Genomic DNA, 24,544 nt, shown 5'->3' on the forward strand with positions numbered 1-24,544 from the left:
CTGAAGTCAAAGCAAAATGCCCACTGACTTCCAAGAAACAGGATTGGACCTCAAAGGCTGCTTCTTTTGGAAATTATTTAAAGAGAGGAATGGACACACAAATCAAAGCGAGTTGTCTGTGTATCACAATTCTCTTTTACAGCACGATTCCTTGCACACTATTGACTGCAGTGAAAGATGTGTGTGTGTGCAAGGAATGCAGAATCAGTTCCCTCTACTCTTAATTTGCAATACACCCATTTAAATGCTCCCACAAGTCCTGATTTTTTCAAACACCAGTATGTCTACTGCACAATACCCTAGAAAAATAATCTGTTAGGATCAGAGACTATATAATCTGGAATCCCAGATTCTATTTTCAACTCTATTTTATCACAAAGGTTGTGATACAGGGACTGTAATGCAGTAGTTTTGAAGATTGCCTAGAGCATACCATAACATCTTTCCTTTTCATGTTAATCACATTGCCAACACAATTTACAATATACTTTAATTTTAAATGCAGTATAATGTACAAAGTAACAGGGTAATCTTATACTCATTGTAAAACAGTGTGTAATGTACAGGAAATGAGTTTTACTTAGTATACGCCACATTTTGAAACACCTTTTGAGACAGCATTGGCAGCTTTAATGAAAATTGTTTTTATCACATCTATACACATGGAAGAGGGAATTCAAAAGAAGAGCTTGTCTAACAGACAGACTGCCCTGCAGTTTGGCTTATTAAAAAGGAGATTGTAAAAGCTATATAGGACAGCAGGAGATTTGGTTCATGTCTAATATTCCTTTAGCTCTGAAAAAAATCTATCTCAGAAGGCAATAAGGAGATAGATGTTGCTTTTTGACAATTTCATCACTCTCTGCTAATTCTAATACCTTTTGCTGTGAAACTATATTAACATACAGAAGACAGGCTTATGCCCATCATTCTTCTGTTTCAAATTTTCAGTATTTGTTGGAAACACACAGATTTACTTGCACAAACCATTTCTGAAGGTTAATGTATGCACTTCTATTTAGCTTAATAAACATGTGCAGAATGGCACCCAGACAATTGCATCTTGGGAGATTTTTGTTTTGTCACCTTTCAGATTTTGAATTTTCTTGACCACGAGTAAGAACATGACATTTCAGAGACTGAGGAGCAGTGGTCAGTACAACCTTCAAAGTCTAAATGAGGAGAAAGTTGGTTACTCGCCCAATTTTGGTGGACAGTGATAGGTCAGTAAAATATGCCAAACTGCTTGTATTAAATCCATCTAGTTAAGTCTCAAAATCTTTTTTTCCCCTCAATGGTAAAGGAATGTGCTCTGCCCCTCTCCCCCCAAAATTCTGATGTTCTCTATTTAATAATAAGTACTTCATTGGAGTAGCTGTCCCACTAACTATATGGTTTGGGGAATGTCTAAGGAGAAATCAAATTTAACAAAGCAGCACCAAATAATTCCTTCCTTTCTTTTTCATTTTGAGTTGCTGAGTCAGTTCAAGGTGGAAAATTACCAAGATACGCTTTAAATAACAGTTCATTTAGCAGAATCCCTTCTCAAAGTGTCAAAGCTATTTTTCAGTTACTAGACAAGCACTTTTTTGGTATACTCCAGTATTAAAAAAGATAAATCTAGGAACCAAATGCAGTTGTCTTAAAAATAACATAAAATTAAATAGTCAGCAGTAGTCCCCTTAATCGTTCAGATGTCAGAGGGTTTCCCCCTAGTTATTAAACTATTTCCATAAGTGTAGAGCTGTGGTTTTAAACCATTCCATTGGATGTCATTCTCAGCAGCTAAACAGCTATGGTGTCATTCTGCCATGCATGGATAAAGTTTTGTTCTCTGATATCATAAGGAGGCTGCAGTGATAAGAACATAAATCAATAATATGTTTGGCTATTTTCATTAATTAGCCCTTACTGGACAGCGGGAGCCAGCAGAGTCAAAGGGTATATAATCCAGTCAGTGGGAAAGGGCTTCCAGCAGCGATGTCCACACATTCTAGTATCTGCATTTATGTTTCTTTTATAATAGGGTTTTTTTAAATAGTTAAGGGAGTTGTTTATGGAGAAGTAATAAGAGACCTGACCTCCCCTGGAAAGTCCACTTCTTGGATGGTGGAAATAGTGCATTATTTCTTCCCTATGAGAGCTACCCTGAGGCAATAAGACTAAAAACATGAAGTCAGTCAAATACAGAGATTGTTTAGTTTATTCAAGTTCTTGTGGAACTCTAACACAAAAATCTACTTGTTAGCAGTGAGGGGACCTCAGGACAGGCTGAGACTCTTGCCTGGAGCACATCTACCTGTTCTACTTAGTTGTGGCCAGAAACATTTTTTAGACCTCAGCATGTGTTCCCTGTATAGCTTTCCCCTGGTGCCTGTATTGGAGCTGACTGGACAGGAACCAGTAGGGGGAAAATAAGTCTTGTGTGGGTGCACTACAGTCAGAAGCAGCAATGAGCAAGTGTGGGAATGAGCAGGACGGTGGGCTGGAAAGTCAGTTACCCAGTAGTGGTGAGCAATTTGAAGTACATGGCAGAGTATAAAGCCAATCATTCATGGCTGTAGCATCAGAAAATACTGAGGTCTAGACTTAAATTATTGTCAGATATTATCTTTGTCTAGGGCTGAGGATCATCGTCAGTTACCACTGAGTAAATCACCTATAACATATAAAATTTATTCAATAAATTATTTCATGGGTTTGGGAATTTTTTGAACGTATTGAGATTTTCTATATTTTGTTATTCAAAATTATTTGATTTTTTTTCTGAATCTCATTTACTTTATCGCCCCGATCCTGAGTGACAGCGGACAAGCATTCCCCACAGCTGAGGAGCCAGCATGCAAAGATGGCTTTAGGTCACATTGATGTTCCTCATGACCTGGACAATTCTGGAACAGACCAGTCCCCCAGCATAATTTAAAGCAGCCTAACCACTCCTCACAACTTAATTTCATGCCTGAGGGATGCTCTAAATTGCACCAACTGCCAATAGCCTTAGTGGACTATTACAGCAACTGAGGCTAGGTCTACACTAAGGGGGGGGTTGATTTAAGATATGCAAATTCAGCTACGCGAATAGCATAGCTGAATTCGGCGGATCCTATTCGACTTACCCCGCTGTGAGGACGGCGGCAAATCAACCGCCGCGGCTCCCCCGTTGACGGCGCTTACGCCTCCTGACGAGGAGGGCGTAAGCGCGTCAATTTGGGGATCGATTTATCTGTCTAGATGAGACGCAATAAATCGATCCCCAAGAGATCGATTTCTACCCACCAATCCGGGTGTAGACTAGCCCTGAGTGAAACAATAGAAGGACCTGACTAAGTCTCCTTTCCCTTGGCCACACCCTCTGAGCCAGTTATTGGAAGTGGGGTGGCAGAGAAGTTGCTATGGCAGCTCTACACAACCTGAGGTAAGTTATTCCATCTTTGGGGCAGACTTGAGCTAGAGAACTAGCACATAGCTGCCCTAATGTAGCCCATAAAGTACCCCATAACTTGATCCCTTTCCACAAGCATTTGTGAAACTATTGCACAAATGTTCATGGAAAGTGAATACAAAAGGAACCTGAACACTTCCAAAGTGATTTCCTTTCAAAGCACAAACAAGTTTGCAGAGCATTGCAGCATTCATCCTGCTTCTACTGACATCCACCTCAAATTATAATTAAAACACAAAAACTTACTTCATGTCGACACCAAAAAAAAGAAAGTCTAAACTAATGTTAGAGCAAAACAAGAATGTTATAGGCAGGACAATGCATGGCACTAAAAAAAGATTATACTGCACCAGAGGAATATGTTGATTGCAAACATTATCAGGTAGGCTGAAAAGATATAGTCTATTCTGGGGTTTGCTTTCTCTTCTCTAACATTTTTCATTGCTTGAAGAGAAGTTTTGTAACAAGCATTTCACATTTTCTTTCTATCTGATATTAGAGACTGAGACAAAATTCTGCTCTTGTGTACACAAGTGTAGTCAGTCGGTTTGTACGGATTTAACTCAGAAAAGGAATTGTTCCTATATCTTTTTAAAGAAAATTACTTTCCTTCTATCTACATGAATTTAATGCATTGAAGTCTGTCAAACTGACAGCACTAGAGACTGAAGTCCTGTATATATACACCCAAGAGATGTACCACACAGGCTACAACAATGCACGCTTCCCCACACTGTCTTGCCAATGTGGCTCACTCTTAGGCTACGTCTTCACTACCCGCCTGAATCGGTGGGTAGAAATCGATCTCTCGGGGATCGAATTATCGCGTCTCGTCGGGACGCGACCATCGATCCCTGAATCAACACTTGTACTCCACCAGCTCAGGTAGGAGTAAGCGCTGTCAACTGGGGAGCCACGGAGTGAGGACGTAGCCTTAGAGTACACCTGCTTTAGAAAGAAATTCAGTATCCAAACCCACTTAAATCTTTGATCTCTACTGAAACAGCCAACAATGGTGCCAAATGTTATGTTAGCTATTTTGATGTGGTCACCTGCCCACCAGGAACTGATCTGAGACCACAAAGGTTATTCCACAAAAGTCATCTCATAACTATCTGATGATAAGTCCTTTCAGACAGGACTAGCTGTGATCAGATAGAACCCACTATTCAGAGGTGATTGGCTCCATCCCCTAGATACCCATTCCCTGATCCATCCACTCCCCTTTATTTAACATTAGTTCTAGATATGTAAACAATGCCATATGTTTTATTTTAGATGCATAACAAATTAGTAAGAAATATAAATATCATACATACATACATATATGTAATATACATTCTATATACATAATTATTTTAGAAGCACAGTGTTAATAAATAGCTACGTTAAAACAAATGGATGATATGAGACTAAAAAGGGGCACAGATATTAAACTTGTTTTACATTTTTCAGCCCCATTATATATTTGTTTTTCATATTAGTGGGAACATTTGCTAATTACATTATCAAATGGTCTCTTTAAATACTTTTCTGCAACTTAGATTTACCAAGATAGCAAAACTTCTGATCATAATTTCCTAATAAACTGTTTCTGAATGAGACATGCTTTAAGTCTCATGGCATAGAGTCATTTACTTCTTAACTTCCATTTTCTGATATTAATAACTATTTTTTAAAATATCCCTACTCCTTAGCTAAAGTAATTGTTTATATTACCATAAGTTGGCTATTATGTTTAACATGTAGACTAGAATTGTCTGAAATTTTGCACAGTAAGTAGGCAATGAAAATGGTGATTTTACTCAGAACAGAAAGAATAGATAACTCTGTCACTTGTGTGTAAAGTTTAGACAGTTAAGTAATACAGATTTAAATTTAAAATGACAGATGCACTGGCTTGGAATATAATGGGTAGTGAAGTGAACCTTTATTCCTTTTAGCAGCTTATGGTTAACTCTTAAATGGACCAAGTATTATATTCAATTTGAATTATATAACTATTCTGCAAAATACAATGTCCAGTTGGTTACCATGTTCCTACCAACAGTGTGCTTCTGGACTCGAGAATTCTTTGGCTTGGTCTAGAAATTTAGATGATCTTGTTTTAATGATAGATCATGTGGGTGGGAAAATGCCCCAGATATTTCTCATGTGAGTTCTTTGATACAGAAGACTTCCTGTATATTGAAGACTACAATTAATGTAATTCTCCGCTGATGAACATTTTATGAAACATTCACATGCTCCACTATCTTAAATCAGTCTTACATTTCATTGTAGAATTCACAACTAGAGAGCCCCAATCCTGCTCCCATTGAAATGACCCAAAGTTTTGTCATTGACTTCAATGGGTGAAAGATTAAGCACTAAAATTCATACTAAATTTAGATGAATAATACATACTTATTGCCAAATCTTGATTCAACAGGATGAATCCTGAGTAGATGAGCAGAATTTGACCCTTTATCATTGCCCTTTAATATACGTTCATCAAATAACCCATGCTTTCACATCAAACATGTAGGAAACATGCCAATTTCTGCATTTTTCTTATCTTTCAACATTAAGCATTTGAGATACACAAAGTCAAATACAATTGTCTGCTAAATCCTGTAGCTTGCTGGAGAACTCTGAAGGCAAAAAGGCTGGTATATGCAGAGAGACTCTGGCTACGGATTGTTCTTCCATCACAGCACCACACCGGTATCACTACCCAAGCATTCCAAATCCATGTTTGTAGAGCTAGATCAATAACTGTTTCAATTCAGTACACAAATAAATACAGTGTATATATCTGTGCTACACCAAAAAAGGAAGCATTGATATCATTAGCCCAGAATCAGATCTCAATTCCATCAATGTAACTGAGATCAGAATCAAGCTGATTTTGATTCCGTCTTTCTTCTTAAGATAAACATAAATATAACTTTGCTGAGCACAAAGCTGTCACCTCTAACTATAGTTCAGAATCTAGAGCAGGGGTAGGCAACCTATGGCCCGCGTGCCAAAGGCGGCACGCGAGCTGATTTTCAATGGCACTCACACAGCCCAGGTCCTGGCCACTGGTCCGGGGGGGCTCTGCATTTTAATTTAATTTTAAATGAAGCTTCTTAAACATTTTAAAAACCTTATTTACTTTACATACAACAATAGTTTAGTTATATATTATAGACTTATAGAAAAAGACCTTCTAAAATATTAAAATGTATCACTAGCACGCGAAACCTTAAATCCGAGTGAATAAATGAAGACTCGGCACACCACTTCTGAAAGGTTGACGACCCCTGATCTAGAGCAAGGGGGTTTTGTGTGCTATTGCCACACTGTAGAATACACACTACATTTAGTATTAGTATTAAATGGACCTATCATCTAGTTTAGGATTCCATTTACTGTGATGTATCATTCTGGTTTTTGATTCTACATCTGTAGCTGTAACTTCACTTGTATTTGCTCTAAAATGAATTTCATGCTTAGCTTGTTTTTCTTAATTAAGCTTTCTTTAGCAGTCTCTAATATGTATATTATTAAAACTCATTAAGTCCTATTCATGCTTGCCTGTCACTTTTGACTTCACGTTCGTAAACTGAAGTGCTCTGTTGCTTTATAAAGGAAGAAAACTAAATAATAAATATGAGAACTTGAACGTTTTATGAGTGTCAATATGAGAAAGTGGCTGCAAGGCCCATAAGGTTTCACACAAAAAAACATTACAGCTAAAGCTAACTCACTGACACATCTCTGATCTATAAAGTCTGCAGTAATGGCAGCAGTAAAGTCTGTTGTGCCACAGACTGGAGATTTTTCTCCCACATGAAATAGACATAGCAGAGACTATCTTTGCTGTTGTAAAAAAAATTAAAATAAAATGTCTCAAAAGCTTAGTGTATAATACTGTTAAATGTCTGCAGTGATTTACTCTTTCCATCTGACTTCATGTTTAGCTCCTGTTATTCAGCCGGCTGTCCTGTTTTCCTTGTCCTTTGCTACCTGGGAGAAGAAAGATACCTAATTAGGTTACAGCAACCTAGTCTCAGGTCTCCTTATGATCATGTTGGCCATGATTCCTACAATAAGAAATACTTTGAAACCAGGATGCATCAGTTCTCTTGATACAACAATTTCAGGACCTTATTCTCCTCTCACACCAGGCGTAAAACAGGAGTAACTCCACTGACTTCAGTGAAGTTACATTGCTGGGATCAAGAACTAAAAACATTTGTTTTGTTTTATATTGTACTATTCCTCTTAAATGTGATTGTTATGGAGTTACACACTATTACTAATATGTGGATTAATCCTATGGGAAAATGACATTTTCTTCTTTCAATTAAACAAATAAGTTTAAAAAAAAGCGCATCTATCATTAAAAAATGACTGAAATTCAACTCCTGCAGCTTTCCGTATAACCAAGCATGTAGATATTGAGCAATTCTTTTCTAAATCACTTAAACGGACAATTCAAGTACAAAATGCAATGCTAACCTGTTTCCCTCATTAACTCATTACAACCAGTTCAACAAGTATGCTAATGCCATCTTTACAGAGGTCCATTTTGAAACATTTTTAGGAAATACTAAAAACAAACAAAAAAACAAACAAACAAAAAAACTTCTGCCCTTTACATTCATTGTTCAATTAAAAAAAAAACCACAAAACAAAAACACACAGTTAACTTGAATCTTGCCTCTGCCAACAAACTGTGTCCCCCTGCACCACTTTTGTGGTTTTAAATCACACATTACCAATTTTAAAGATGGCTTTTCTTCCCTCTTTCTGTGAGAAACACCCAAGCAAACACTAATGGAAACTAACTAACAGATTCAGTAGCTACAGTGAAACTGACTATACAAAAAGCATTATATACACACACAAAGTAAAGAAACTTTAAAAGCGGGTAGGGTAATTCTCTAAACACTTTCATTCATAGTAACCTAACCTTTTACTTGTAACAACAGTGGCAAAAAATGTTTAGACATAAGTATGAGGCCAGATCCCCAACCAGTGTGAATTGTTCTGGGTCCATTTTCATGGAGAATCCACCCCATGGTTTTTATGTAGTCAGTGTCCCTTTAACATTCTTTACATAAAAACTGATTTATTATAGAAGGTGCACAGAAAAACAAAGCAAACCTAAGCAAATACGCCCATTACATGTCTGCATGAAACGTGACACACAGCATAGCCATTAATCAACTGATAATTATGAAAAGCAAAGTCTGTTGGAAAACATGTGGGTTTTCAGAAGCAGGTGTAAATACAAAGCTGAGTCACTAAGAAGTCAGCAGGATTCGCACCTGTAATACCAATAGTGATTGTGGAGAATGTAATGCCATCGCTTGTCACTAAAATTACAGGATGTGCTTTCAACGTGCAATGCTTCCTAAAGTTTTCCCAACTAGCTCCCTCTTTCACCATCCACTAACTTTCTCCCTCCTTTTGATACAAGCTCTTCTGCAACAAATACCAATGCATCACAGTTAAAATGCATGTTCCCTTATATGTTTCGCATTTCTTCACAATATACATAAATGTAATATATTGATGTAAAAATACAAAAACATTTAATCTTCAATCAACATCTGAAGCTTAAACATTTTTGTCTTTTGACTATCTTCTACCCCTACAATTATAGGGATTTTTAGGATACTAGTAAGTAATGGACATAGAACTATATACCAGAACAGATTGTATTGCAATTATTCCTGCACGTACATTTAAAAAATATCTTCTGCAACACTTTCTAATGAGCATCTGGCAATGTGTGGCCTTTTCATTACCCACTTTCAGAGAATGACTGTATTATGTTCATCATCCTTTTTCAGTATTTAATTTTTAAATAGTTTCCTTCCGTGTGATTAAAAAAACCACAAATACAGCAACAAACAAGTGATTCAAAGCAGGCCGGAGATCTACAATACAGATCTACATATCTATTAGTAGAGAATCTCTCTATTAATAAAGAAAGGGATGTCTACAAACTAAATTCATCTCTCAGCTGCTGCTGCTTCCCTCTTCCCCCCACTTCACTCTAACAATAGTCTAGTGTGTGCTTATGTATGAGTCAGTGGTTATGAAATATGCAAATTGATAAAAATAAAATTAGCACCATCCCCAAGTCTTCCATCCACTTTCAAATGAATTTATCAAGTTCCTACTCTATCCTGCTCTTTAAGTCACCCTCCTCAACAGACTGCTCCACCTCCAGCCATATAATCCTGAGCATGCCCACTTGGTTAAGAGTGTTAACAGCCAGAATATTCTCTTTTTTGCAAGGATGGGTAAAAATGTCCCAAATCAGTTTCAGCCCAAGCTTCTTGTTCATTTCCACGTAACAGTATTGTCATAAGCAGCCTGTATTGCCTTCGCTAGCTTCCTTATGTCACCCAAAAGGGAGGTGTTCCACCAAACGCTGCTTCTCAGCACACTTAGCATGATTATGTTCAGCATGATCCTTCCTTCCAGTCACATTCTGCATGACATATCAGAGAATAAGAGAATGCCTTTTTCCCTTCAAATGTATCTACATTTCCCTCATCCTTTACTGCAAAAAAAGCCATTAATTTAGAACATTACTTCAGTCTATTGCTTTCCTCTAAGAAAGCTGGTGACATTCATCGAAGGTAGCTAAGGTGAGAAAAGAGTAAACTTTATATCAGGGGAATACTCTGGAGGAAAAAAAAAGTTACAAGGCCAACATTTTCAAAGGTGACTAACTCTAGGCTCCTAAATCCACATATAAAAATAAAAAAGAAATGGATTGATTTTTCAGAGGTGCTGAACCCACACAAATTTCACAAAAGCAGCCCACTTTAAATATGAATCTAGGAGCTTAGCTTTAGCTACCCAGATGTTAATATTATGGCCCATGTTTTTAGGTGTACATGTGCTTCATGCATGTGAATAAGGTAAAAGGCCATCTTGCACCATTTAGAAGGCTTGTGCTATTTCATGAGTAACCTTTATTTGAATTAAGCACCAAGAAAAGAGGAAAAGGAAGTCTGAAGCGCTCAGTGTTCCTTGTTAACCAATAATCAATGTCTAAATACACTGAAATGCTCCTACTGTAAAACAAAACAAAAAAATAACAAGCAACCAGCAGTTTAGAGTTCCCTGGAAATTTATTTTCAGTATGTTCACAACTAAATGCTCTCTAATGTGAATCACCTGTCCATACTTACTGGTACAGGCAGGTACCTCAAATTCATCTGTATAAATGCAAATATCTTCAGTGCAAGGCACTGCCTGAAAAATGTTTGCTGAAATAACTTGCTTGAGTTCACACGACAGGGAGCAGTTTAATTTCAAATTCATGAGACATTTAAGTGTGCTAAAAACATGGTATTTGCTATTTATTGCAAGGTGTGTCTATTTTATGTGAATGCGTGTTAATGCCACAGTTCTTAAAAACTAAAAAACAAACCAATTTAAAAAAAAAATCAAACTAAAAATATAACCCCTAAAAAAGGTCACTAGATTGAGAAGGGGGAAATGGTTTCTTCTGATCATGGTACCTGCTGGAAGAATGCCACAGTTTACTCAACCTGTGTTTTGTTTAAATACAACAATGATTCTAATTTAATTGCTTTGGAACCATATGCACCCTCACAATGATTTGAGATAAACACCCTGTCTCCTGATTCCAAGGTAACTTCTAGCTTTACTGAGAAGACCATTAATATTAAGTAATCTGACTGATTAATTTTCATTAAACCTGCTGAAAATTGATTTTTCTTCAGCAAATCAAGATAAGGCTCTAGTGCATTGTCCAGGGGAAGAGAAAGAGGAAGAAGGAGTCCTGAACACCCAGGATTCAGATGCAAGAAGATGTCTGAAGGGGAAAAAAAAATCATCCTTCCATCAGGCACGGCAGCCTAGCAGGAGGCACTGTATTGTCCTGATGCATCCGAAATGCAACTCGGGGCTGCACGATGCACACAACAGTTCAGTGCATGGGCAAAAATCAAGCTGGAACATCTACTTATTTAAAGAGGGAGGGGGCAATAAAGTTAGCGCTGGCTGCATTAGGGAGAGCAATGCGTGCGATTGCAAAGGAGAGGATCCAAATATAGCGAGTACCCTATTTCTAGGTGATACGGCGCTGCCTTCTGTGCGTCTCTCTCTCTCTGTACGCGGCCAAATCCCCCTGCAAAGATTTCCCCAAGCAGCAGCAGGGCAACCACTGGGGCGATCCCTGCATCCGGCTCCCTTCCAGGCATCGAGGCTTGCTCTTGTAAGTTACACAGGCAAGAAATCTACCAGATAGGAATCAACCCCAAGCCCTGTCTTCCAGGCGAAGTTGCAGAAGCTAAAATGCTATTCTCTTTGCACACACGCACGAATGTTTTGTAAGTCGGGGGAGAGGCAAACACTGACCGTTTGGCAGCTGTGCAAAATGCCTATGAACTCACTATCCCTGCACCCCAAGCAAAGAAGCCCCTGATTGCATCCCCTTCTTATTGTAGCAGTAACAGATCCGCCCTCGCCCACCCCAATAACAGAAACAGAGATTTAACCCCTCATCAAACACTCACACAGACAGACAAGGGCACCACATTGATTCCCCCGCCCGCCCCCCCAAAATCCAAGGGGTCAGTTTCTATCACACCGCACTGCAAACACCACAACGTTGAAAAGCAGCAAAGTATTTACCAGTTCACAGTGGCTTTTTGCAATCACAGCTAAACCTGTAATTCACTGGATTCGAGTCGTTATCCCTTTTTAAAGCCGCTGTAACCCCCAGGTTTTTAAATCATCCCCCGGACACTTCCACATTGTATCGATTTATATATATTTTTTCCCCTCGCCCAAGATTGGGGCGAAAAAATTCCCATCCGGAATTCATCATCCTATGTAGCAAGCCACCTCCATTTAAATCCGACCATCAGGCAAGAAATAGAAATGATCAAACGTTACTTCTTTTCAGCTGCAATCAGATAATCCTACTAATCCAATAGATTTATCTCGATCTGAAATTGCCCTCCAGATGAATCCCCTTTGCTTGATGTCCAGTTGTGTGATTTCAGAGCACTGTTGGGTGACTGAAGGAGGTTGTGTGTGTGTTTCTTTTCTTTTCTTTTTTTTTAAAAAAAATCTTTTTTGGATCCTGGATGCACTGCTCGCTAAAAAAAATGCCGAGAACCTTGGTTTTCCCCTATTATAGGTTTCAACTCCAAATTGCTGTTGGATGAAAAATAGTACAAAGATACCCCTAGTGGTCAACAGCTGAATGGCACGAGATCTTACTCTAAAAGACAGCCATCTGCTTACATAAGTTCAATTTTAGGAGGCTGTTCAGCCTTCTTAATTAACCATGTCTCTGGACAGTGAATAGCTTTAATAGTGCAAAGGCTACACAATAAACGACTTGATTTTTAAACTTTTTTAAGTTTAAAAAGCTGTATTGGATTTTTACAAAGTATTCATTCAAAGGAAAAAAATTCTGCACATGCTTGTAATATATAGATATATATATATCTTTTGCATATATATAAGAATATTATTTCATGCAAACAAATTTAGGTATACATCACTTAATTTCACGTGTGTATACATTCACACACAAATGTATGAATTTATGCAGATATAAGTTACATCTAAAAGAAAAAGTCTGCACAATATACATATTGTGTATATACAAAAATATTATTTCATATAAACATACATTGGTATGAAATAATAGCTATTCATACCCATTTTACTTGAAAAAATCACTACCTGGACTTCATATATTTGTGACTATTTCCCTTCCATTGTTTTTGAAACCTATTTTTTAACTTTTTGTTACTTTTTAAAATTGATTTTTGCCTACTTTGCATATTTAAATTCAGACATATGCTTCCCTCCTATTGAAATATCATTTTTGCTACTGAGGTCACAGCAGGAGAATGAAAGGTGGCAATTCAGGATGGATGAGTAGGACCAATGGGGGAAGTGACCCTTTGAATTCTGAAATGCCAACATATTAAAACATTAACCAGAAACACATGCTCAGGAGCTCGCAAGCATCCTGAGTTAAGCCTGTTTCAGAGAAGTCATTAACATCTCATGTTCTGTTAGCAGAGGCTCTCCCTTCTCTCTAACACTAAAAATTATAGATTTTTAACAAATGTCTCATTTTAAAATATTGACATTAATCAAGCACAGCCTACACGTTCAAGATTCCAGTGTGCCTATAGCTTCAGGCAAGGTCTAAAGGTGCCCATAAATTTGATAAGCTTTTATTCTCCTTACCTGCACACAGCCCCCCCAGAATTCAGTGGCGGATCTAATCTATATGTCTATGGCAAGGATGAGAGCATATGGTGGCAGTGCACTGTGAATTCTGTGGTATTTCTGCAGCACTGGAACCATTTTAACCTGTATGGATTTAACCTAGTATGCACCAATAACACAGAATTCAGTTTCAAAGTCCCATGGCCCTAGAAGCACTCACAAACTGTGTAATTTAACTCTTTCACTACAGTTGAAAACACAGGTGTTGCAGAATTGGCGGAGAAAAGCACATCACATATCGCCCTGATTGTGCAACAAGATTTCTGTTATATTCTTCTCAATGAGGCACTGGGAAAAAAAAGTTTAAAACCCAGAAATAGATTCTGTAAACAAAGTTACGATAATTTATGAATATCAGCCAATCACATGCCACCAATTTGACCAAGGCCTGGATTTTTACAGGTATTTAGGAGTTGCTCTGTTCAATCCTGCGACAGCTGATTTAGAAGCCTAAATCACATTTTCAAAAATGACCCAGGCACTTTGGTGACTTTCAATGAGACTTAGGCCTTTTGAAAATGAAATGTAGGCCCCTAAATCAGTTAGGCATTGCAACTTTAAAATGTGGGCCTAAAACACCAAACAACCAAGAGCCAAAACACTATTATTATGGAAGGTGAAAAAAAAAAAAAGAAGCCAGTCTCTAGTTGTTACTTTTAATATTTCTAGATTTTAACAAAATTGTTTAAAAATAGATATAGGAAAAACTGAAGATACCCAACTGGGTTCCCATAGGTACCCACCAAACACCAGCCTATTTACTCTGGTCTCCCCCATGACATCTGTATAGTATTGAGTAAAAGTAGACAAAAGACCAGATATCATGGGGGATACCAGCTTTCACAGTCCTTGCCGTGTTTTTCATGGCCATGAATTTGATAGGACCCTACCCATACACCTTGAACTCCCTCTCCGATCCACTTGGACATGTCTTCACCCTCTCTTCCTTCAAGTCTTTCCTCCTTCAAGGAGGCCTATAAATCCTAAATTACTTGAACCCTTCTCAAGATGAGGCATTAACTAGCTTAATTTATTGACCAAAAATGTCCAGAAAAAATAATCTCCATTCAAAACCTGCAGAATTACAAGTCACATATTTAACCATTCACCACTGCAGAGATCAAAAGCTTTCCACTGCTTCCCTTCTCTCTCCATGGGCTGCATATGATCTAAATTAATGTGTACTTCTGGGGAGTTATATTCTCTGTAAAGTATTACTAGCAGATTACACAAGATCATGTTTTTGCAGCAGCAAATCTAAGGAATTAAAAACTTCACAGCACACACAAAGTCCTGGGAAAGATGGCAATATAGCAGTTACTTTTAACTTTACACTTAGGTGTGTGCAGAAACCACTGACAGTCTTTTATTCATTCAAATCTTGTTTTGTCTCTTTTATTTTAGGTACTATCTTTTAGCCCTCCAACCCATATTCAGTTTTTTGATTGATTTTTCAGAACTTTTGCCTGCATTGGTAGTAACAACAAAATGTAACACCAAAATATTATTGAAGGGCAATTTTAAAATCCATATGAATGATGTATATGATCAATTCTTGTGACTATTGAACTTTGTATATATTAGTACATGTACATTGGTAAGAGTAAGAGATCATTGACATAATGTAATTAATTCACTTGCTTTGTGTTTATCTGAAATTACTTAGTATCATTACTTTTTTTTCCCTTTCTTTTTCACCTCTAATATCTTTTACACCTCAGATTTTTCCTTCTACTGATCAGTCTCACAGATGGATGTTCAGTCTAACTGGAAGTTTGATTTCCATTAATTCCAGTGGGGTTTGCATCAGTTACTAAATTAAGGGCTTGTCTACATATGATAATTAATCTGGAATCTCCCACAGTATTCTTGCCTCCAAGTTAAAGAAGTATGGGCTGGATGAATGGACTGTAAGGTGGATAGAAAGCTGGCTAGATCGTCGGGCTCAACGGGTAGTGATCAATGGCTCCATGTCCAGTTGGCAGCCGGTTTCAAGCGGAGTGCCCCAAGGGTCGGTCCTGGGGCCGGTTTTGTTTAATATCTTTATTAATGATCTGGAGGATGGTGTGGACTGCACTCTCAGCAAGTTTGCAGATGACACTAAACTAGGAGACGTGGTAGATACACTAGAGGGTAGGGATCGGATACAGAGGGACCTAGACAAATTAGAAGATTGGGCCGAAAAAAACCTGATGAGGTTCAACAAGGACAAGTGCAGAGTCCTGCACTTAGGACGGAAGAATCCCATGCACTGCTACAGACTAGGGACCGAATGGCTAGGTAGCAGTTCTGCAGAAAAGGACCTAGGGGTCACAGTGGACGAGAAGCTGGATATGAGTCAACAGTGTGCTCTTGTTGCCAAGAAGGCTAACGGCATTTTGGGCTGTATAAGTAGGGGCATTGCCAGCAGATCGAGGGACGTGATTGTTCCCCTTTATTCGACATTGGTGAGGCCTCATCTGGAATACTGTGTCCAGTTTTGGGCCCCACACTACAAGAAGGATGTGGAAAAATTGGAAAGAGTCCAGCGGAGGGCAACAAAAATGATTAGGGGTCTGGAGCACATGACTTATGAGGAGAGGCTGAGGGAACTGGGATTGTTTAGTCTCCAGAAGAGAAGAATGAGGGGGGATTTGATAGCAGCCTTCAACTACCTGAAGGGGGGTTCCAAAGAGGATGGAGCTCGGCTGTTCTCAGTGGTGGCAGACGACAGAACAAGGAGCAATGGTCTCAAGTTGCAGTGGGGGAGGTCCAGGTTGGATATCAGGAAAAACTATTTCACTAGGAGGGTGGTGAAACACTGGAATGCGTTACCTAGGGAGGTGGTGGAGTCTCCTTCCTTGGAGGTTTTTAAGGCCCGGCTTGACAAAGCCCTGGCTGGGATGATTTAGCTGGGAATTGGTCCTGCTTTGAGCAGGGGGTTGGACTAGATGACCTCTTGAGGTCCCTTCCAACTCTGATATTCTATGATTCTATGATTCTATGGAATAAGGTAGGGTATAAATTTAAAGCAGATTAACTCTTCCTGATTAACTCCATGTGTGGATGCTTTTTTTTCTGAATAAGGATGCATTATTCTGAATTAGCTTAATCCATGAAGCACTTTTATTCCAGAATAGGAACATTCACACATGGAGCTAATCAGCCTGGTCTACACTAGGAGGTTATGTCGAATTTAGCAGCGTTAACTCGAATTAACCCTGCACCCATCCACACAACAAAGCTATTTATTTCGACATAGAGGTCTCTTTAAATCGATTTCTGTACTCCTCCCCGACGAGGGGAGTAGTGCTAAATTCGACATGGCCATGTCGAATTAGGGTAGGTGTGGATGTAATTCGACGCTAATAGCTCCGGGAGCTATCCCACAGTGCACCACTCCGTTGACGCTCTGGACAGCAGTCCGAGCTCGGATGTTCTGACCAGCCACACAGGAAAAGCCCCGGAAAAATTTGAATTCCTTTTCCTGTCTGGCCAGTTTGAATCTCATTTCCTGTTTGGACATCGTGGCGAGCTCAGCAGCACTGGCAACGATGCAGAGCTCTCCAGCAGAGATGACCATGCAATCGCAGAATAGAAAGAGGGCCCCAGCATGGACCGATCGGGAAGTCTTGGATCTGATCGCTGTGTGGGGCGATGAGTCCGTGCTTTTGGAGCTGCGATCGAAAAAATGGAATGCGAAGATCTACGAGAAGATCTCCAAAGCCATGACGGAGAGAGGATACAGCTGGGATGCAACGAAGTGCTGTGTGAAAATTAAGGAGCTGAGACAAGGGTACCAGAAGACCAAAGAGTCAAACAGACACTCCAGATCCCAGCCCCAGACATGCCATTTCTACGAGGCACTGCATTCCATTCTAGGTGCGGCCGCCACCACTACCCCACCACTGTCCGTGGACTCTGGCGATGGGGTATTGTCGACGGCTGCTTCCTCGGAGATGTTCGCGGACGGGGAAGATGAGGAAGGAGATGAGGAGAACGAGGCAGTCGACAGCGCTTTCAACGCTGATTTCCCTGACAGCCAGGATTTCTTCATCACCCTCACGGAGATCCCCTACCAACCCTCCCAAGGCGGTAACCCAGACTGTGAATCAGGGGAAACATCAGTAGGTAAGTGTTTTAAACATTTATTTTGAACAGAATAGGAATGGTATCTTAACAATGGGTTTTTCATGATTAGTTTGCCCTAGGCGCTTTAGTTTCTAGTCCTTGCCAGTACAGCTACTGGAAAAGTTTGTCAACGTGTCCGGTTTTTCATGATTAGTTTGACCTAGGCGCTTTAGTTTTTAGTCCTTTCCAGTGCAGCTACTGGAAAATTCTGTCAATATGTCCGGGGATAGAGCAGAAATCCTCCTGGGACATCTCCACGAAGGTCTCCTGGAGGTATTGTGAAAGCCTTTGCATCAGGTTCCTGGGGAGAGTGGCCTTATTGCATCCTCCATGGTAGGAAACTTTTCCACGCCAGGCTAGCAGCAAGTACTCCAGGATCATTGCCTCGCAAAGCATGGCAGCATATGGCCCTGGTGCTTGCTGGCATTCACGCAGCATGCGTTCTTTCTCTGTCTCCGAAATCCTCATCAGAGTGATATCACTCATGGTGACTTGCTTTGAATTAGGGGAATGTTAGTATTGGGACTGATTGCCTGTTCCTTTACATAACTGTAACCGGCCATTTACAGCCACGTGGTGGAGGCGTGACAGGGGCAGCATGCAGGGATCTTTCCCGGGGACAGCCGCGAGGGAGGTGGGACAGGAGCAGAGTTCATGCTGGCCGGATTGCCGGCAGCAGGAACTGGCCAACGCACGGAGCATTGCGTGGAATGTGAAAGGAGGGCACTGCTGTAAATTAAGCTTTAAGCAGCCAAAAGTCTACGGCTTACCATGTCCGGCTGCTAGCTGAATTCCATTGCCCAGCCCCGCTTGTGTGATCTGTACAGCAAGACCCCAGGCACTCAATGGGAAGGCCGAAAATTCGACCTTGTACTGAGTGCGCATGTGATAGGTGCTGTGCGTGGTCTTGTTCACAGAGAAAGAATATATTCATTGTTCGCAAAACTATCTTTCTGAGGAATTCACTCCCTTTTTCCCATCCCACAGCTGCGAGTGTCTCCCGAGCTACCCCGGCATCCCCCTCCCAGACGCTGGCGCAGATCAGGCGACGAAAGAGAAGGACACGGGACGAGATGTTCTCAGAACTTATGGGCTGCTCCCGAGCCGAGGCGGCACAGCAGACCCAGTGGAGGGAGAACATGTCGCAATACCAGCAATCACACAGCAAACGGGAGGACAGGTGGCGGCAGGAAGACCAGCAGGCGACTCAAATGCTGCTTGGACTAATGAGGGAGCAAATGGACACGCTGTGGCGCCTTGTAGATGTTCTGCAGGACCAGAGGCAGGAGGACAGAGCCCTGCTGCATTCTCTCTCTAACCGCCCTCCCCCACCACAAAGTCCCATCCCCCCCCTCACCCAAAGTCCCAAGAAGGAGGGGCGGCAGGGGCCGTGAAAACAGTCACTCCACCGCTGCAGACTGCTCAAGTAACAGAAGGCTCTCATTCCCAAAGATTTGATAAGTCCTTTCCTTCACTCCAAAAGCACCTCACCCAAGCCCCCGTCCCAGTTTCATCCCCTAACTGTGTAGTTGTTAATAAAAAATATGTTTCTGTTAATTACTGTTTCCGTCATGTTCTTTTAGAGGAGAGTGTGTTTGAAGGAGGGAAAAGGGGTTGGTAATTGGAGAGGACAGTCACCTTTACCAGGGTACAGACACGGGGGCAGGTTCAGCAGAAGGTCACACACACACATTGCAGTCACTAGACACCCTGGTCAGTCTGGGAGGTGGTTTTCATGTTCTGTGCGGGGGGACTATGTGAGTTTGTGGTGGGGGAGGGCGGTTACAGATCTTATGCAGCGGTCCTTAGCCTGGATGACAGAGCCACGCAGCAGGGGATCTGTAACCGCCCTCCCCCGCCACAAAGTCACATAGCCCCCCCCCACAGAGTCCCGAAAAGGAGGGGTGTCAGGCTCCGTTGAAACAACCAGTCCACCACTGCGGACCGCTCTAGGAGCAGGAGCCTGTCATTTCTCGAGTTTAGAAGCGTCCTTTCCATCACTACACCCGCTCCCCACCACAGTCTGCGTGCCAGTTTCAACACTTTACCACGAAATCTTTAATAAAGAAAACAGTGTAACAAAGTTTCATTTATTTTATTTTTAAAGGTGTGTTGGAAGGGGGGGAAGGGGGTTGGTAACTGGAGAGCATAGTCAACATTAACTGGGTAAAGAAACGGGGGCAGGTTCAGCTTCTGTTTAAACAAACTTAATAGTCACAGGTTACCCTGCTCACTCTGGAACCTAGCTTTCAAAGCTTCCCGGATGCACAGCACGTCCCGTTGGGCTCTTCTAATTGCCTAGCTGCCAGGCGATTTGCCTCAACCTCCCACCCCGCCATAAACATCTCCCCCTTGCTCTCACAGAGATTGTGGAGCACACAGCAAGCTGCAATAACAATGGGGATATTGGTTTCGCTGAGATCACAGCGAGTCAGTAAGCTTCTCCATCTCCTCTTCAGACGTCCAAAAGCACACTTCACCACCATTCTGCACTTGCTCAGCCAGTAGTTGAAGAGTTCTTTTTCACTGACCAGGGCACCTGTATAGGGCTTCATGAGCCAGGGCATTAGCAGGCAGGCTGGGTCCCCGAGGATGACTATAGGCATCTCCACATCCCCAACAGTTATTTTGTGGTCCAGGAAGTAAATACCTTCCTGCAGCCATCTAAACAGACCAGAGTTCCTGAAAACGCGAGCATCGTGAACCTTGCCCGGCCATCCGACGTTGATGTTGGTAAAACGGCCCCTATGGTCCACCAGTGCTTGCAGCACCATTGAAAAGTAGCCCTTTCGGTTAATGTACTGGCTGGCCTGGTGTGCCGGTCCCAGGATAGGGATGTGAGTTCCATCTATAGCCCCACTGCAGTTTGGGAATCCCATCGCAGCGAAGCCATCTATGATCACCTGCACCTTTCCCAGGGTCACTACCTTTGAGAGCAGTAGCTCAACGATTGCGTTGGCTACTTGAATCACAGCAACCCCCACGGTAGATTTGCCCACTCCAAAGTGATTCGTGACTGATCGGTAGCTGTCTGGCGTTGCAAGCTTCCAGAGGGCTATGGCCACTCACTTCTGGACAGTTAGGGCTGCTCGCATCCGGGTGTCCTGGTGCTTCAGGGCAGGGGACAGCAACTCACAAAGTTCCAGGAAAGTTCCCTTACGCATCCAAAAGTTTCTCAGCCACTGTGATTCATCCCAGACCTGCAGCACTATGTGGTCCCACCAGTCCGTGCTTGTTTCCCGGGCCCAGAATCGCCGTTCCACAGCATCAACATGACCCATTGCCACCATGATGTCCAAGGCGCGGGGTCCCGTGCTTTGTGAGAGGTCTGTGCTCCTCTCAGACTTCATGTCCTCACCGCGCTGCCGTAGCCTCCTCGCCCGATTTCTCAGCATCTGCCTCTGAAAAAGGTGGATGATAAGGTGCGAGGTGTTGACAACGGCCATAACTGCAGCGATGATCGCAGCAGGCTCCATGCTCGCAGTGCTGTGGCGTCCGCACTGTCAATCACCAGAAAAGTGCGCGAACTGATTGCCCACCGGCGCTTTCACGGAGGGAGGGAGGGAGTGACGGTTGAATGACGACAGTTACTCAAAACCACCCTCGACACATTTTTTGCCCCAGCAGGCATTGGGAGCTCGACCCAGAATTCCAATGGGCAGCGGGGACTGCGGGATAGCTGCCCACAGTGCACCGCTTCCAATGTCGACGCTTGCCCCATTAGTGTGGACTCACAAAGTCGAATTACTGTCCTTAGTGTGGATACACACGTTCGACTTTGTAATATTGGTTCCACAAATTCGCTTTAAGTAAAATTGAACTACTCTCGTAGTGTAGACATACCCTTAATCAGGCATAGCTATTCTGGAACAAATCTCTGTGCAGACAAACTCTAAACTATTTTGTCCCTATTTCTGATCTGACTGGTGTTTGAAGAAATAGATACAACTGCAAATGTTTATAATAGAAATTCATGTATTAATCAGGAGAAAATAGCTCCCTTGATTAGGAGCATTCCAAGTTATCAGCTTTGTTACATTCCTACTGTAAGGCATGGAGTTTAAAATAGAAGTTGAGAGCACTGGTTTATAGGTCTTCTTGGCATCTTGGAACTTCAAGATAATAAGGCATTCGTATATCCAAAGATTCTGGCTGCTTCAAAGGCAATTTATTACTCAGATTATTTTTACAGGAGAGAAACATCCCATGCAACATCAATAAGCTTCTTAATCAGGAAAGACCAGTTAAGCACTTGGCTTGTACTGACTTCCAGGTAGAATGCACACATTGTTCTGTTAAGCTGCCTAGATATGTCCTAAGATTCCATTGCTTCTGGATGATAATAGGTGATGGCAGCACAATGGACAACTTGGAGGAACATCAGTGAAAATATAAAGATTATTTTTATGCCATCTGTAGCAGTGTTTAATGTTTTGAAGGTATTTTTGAATAAAGAGATGTTTTAGTTTTCTGATTTCTTGTTGCATCCAGTGGGGCTCTTTGCATTTTTCATTGCAGACATAAAATATGTCCTCTTCAGTTATCCTTCTCAGGCTAAAGCCCTACACTTAGCTCAGTTACATCTTCTCATGACCTAGTTCCAATCTGGTGGGTAAAAGAATGCCTGCCTATTTTTGATCCAATTCTCCTGTAAATTATGAAGCTCTCTTTTTCATTCTGAAATTTATTAAAAAAAAAACGACCACATTAATTCTTTAGAAAAAGCATCTCTTTCCACTTGCAGGTAATTTGTCTAGCTATCCAGTTTGGGGTTTTTGAACATAGAGGGTCAAACTTAGCCCTAATGTAAGTGAATCCAACTTCTAATGAATATGGTCCATAGTTTTTAACTAAACTGCTGGAAAAACATGATTATAGAAATCAAAAAAAACGTTGGGCTAGGAGGGACCTCAAGAGGTCATTGATCCCATCTCCTTACACTGAGTCAGGAGCAACTAAACTCGACTGTCCCTGACGGGTGTTTATCTAACCTGTTCTTAAAAATCTCCAGAGACGAGGATTCCACAACCTTCCTCTGAAGCCTATTCCAGTGCTTAACTATCCTTATAGTTAGAAAGTTTTTCCTAACATGTAACCTAAATCTCCCTTGATTCAGATTAAGCCAATTACTTCTTGTCCTATCTTCAGTGGACACGGACAACAGTTATAACCCGTCCTATTTACAACAGCCCTTAACATATCTGGAGACTTATTAGCCTTCTACTTCAAGACTAAACATACCCAGTTTTTTCAATCATTCCTCATAGGTCAGTTTTTCTAAACCTTTTATCATTTTGAAGCTCTCCTCTGGACTGTCTCTGGTTTGTCCACATCTTTCCTAAAGTGTGGTGCCTAGAACTGGACCCACTACTCCAGCTGAGGCCTCCCCAAAGCCAATTAGCATGAGACTATTACCTCCCATGTCTTACATATGATGTTTCTGTTAATACACCCAACTTTTTTAGCAAGTGCATCATATTTTTGATTCATATTCAATTTGTGATCCACTATAATCTCCAGATCTTTTTCTGCAGTACTAATGCCTAGCCAGTTATTCCCCATTTTGTAGATTTGCATTTGATTTTTTTTTCTTTCCTAAGTGTAGTACTTTCCACTTATCTCTATTGAATTTCGTCTTGTTGATTTCAGACTAATTCTCCAATTTGTCAAGGTCATTTTGAATTCTAATCCTGTCCTCCAAAGTGCTTGCAACCTGTCCCAGCTAGGGGTGATCTGCAAATTTTATAAGCATACTCTCCACTCCATTATCCATGTAATTAATGAAAATATTGACTAGTACTGGACCCAGGACAGACCCCTGCAGGACACCACTTGACACATCCCCCCAGTTTGACAGCAAACCATTGATAACTCTTTGAATATGGTCTTTCAACCACTGTTGCACCACTTCATAGTAATTTCATCTAGACCACACTTCCCAAATTTATATATGAGAATGTCATGTGTCAAAAGCCTAACTAATTTTAAGATATATCACATCTATCACATTATATTAATTGCATGCTTATCTGAAGGTATATACAGAAGTGATGTAGCTGATGATCTGGCCAAAGTTGGAAGATTGGAACACCACTTGGAATGACAATAGTTGAGGATGTTAATGACTTATCAAGGGACCGTTAGCATAGATAAATGGTTGAAAGACAAAAGATTCTCTGATTGACATGAAAGCACCTCAGAAAATAACATCCACTACCACGACAGTGCGGACAGGGCACACTACAAAAATGAAAATCAATAGAGATGGGACCAAGATATATCCACTGTGTCAAGAGCAGGCTTTAACACTTGCTTATGGAATGTATCATTGTAAGAAAAGTGGGGCTCTTTGTATTTGACAGCTTGGATTGTGCTCTTACAAAGGACCCTGTAAGAATGGCCAAATTCATTCTCCAATATCCTGGTTTGATATGGTTATCATGGGACAAAATAACAACGTTTTGTAGACATAACTATATTGAGACTGCCTAGCAAAAACATTTATATTGATTGCCTAATTGCAAAGATTTTGATCATCTATCTTCAGTAATTCGTTTAGACTTTTTGCAGCTTCCTACACTGTTAATCATAATATTCTTTTTTCTCAGCTGCAATTTAGTATAGGACTATCTGAATAGGATAGAAATAGGAAAGGATACTGCACAATCAGGTGGGGTTTAACCCTTTTGTTACCTGCTTTACCGTTAAACATAA

General features: G+C 40.9%; 1 protein-coding gene and 1 long non-coding RNA gene across 13 annotated transcripts in view; both read right to left on the reverse strand.

Annotated features, from left to right (window-relative positions):
* Positions 1–24,544, reverse strand: part of NLGN1 (neuroligin 1) — a 596,375-nt gene that overhangs the window by 450,428 nt on the left and 121,403 nt on the right. For 4 of the 12 annotated variants that reach the window (XM_008174582.4, XM_008174581.4, XM_008174579.4 and 1 more), the window contains exon 1: positions 12,098–12,577. The exons of 3 other annotated variants lie outside the window; for them this stretch is intronic. The gene's annotated coding sequence lies outside the window, so the exon portion shown is untranslated. Of the gene's footprint in view, positions 1–11,524; positions 11,764–12,097; positions 12,632–24,544 lie in introns of those variants that run through there. 5 more of the 12 variants (XM_008174577.4, XM_005309652.5, XM_065557747.1 and 2 more) reach the window with 3 other exon arrangements.
* On the reverse strand, positions 17,832–18,778 carry LOC135973559 (uncharacterized). Its single transcript, XR_010590464.1, has 2 exons — positions 17,991–18,778; positions 17,832–17,906 (listed from the first exon to the last, which is right to left on the reverse strand). It is a non-coding gene; the product is annotated as an uncharacterized LOC135973559 (long non-coding RNA).

Source organism: Chrysemys picta, chromosome 9 (assembly GCF_011386835.1).
Source record: "Chrysemys picta bellii isolate R12L10 chromosome 9, ASM1138683v2, whole genome shotgun sequence".
Classification (NCBI taxonomy): Eukaryota; Metazoa; Chordata; order Testudines; family Emydidae; genus Chrysemys; species Chrysemys picta.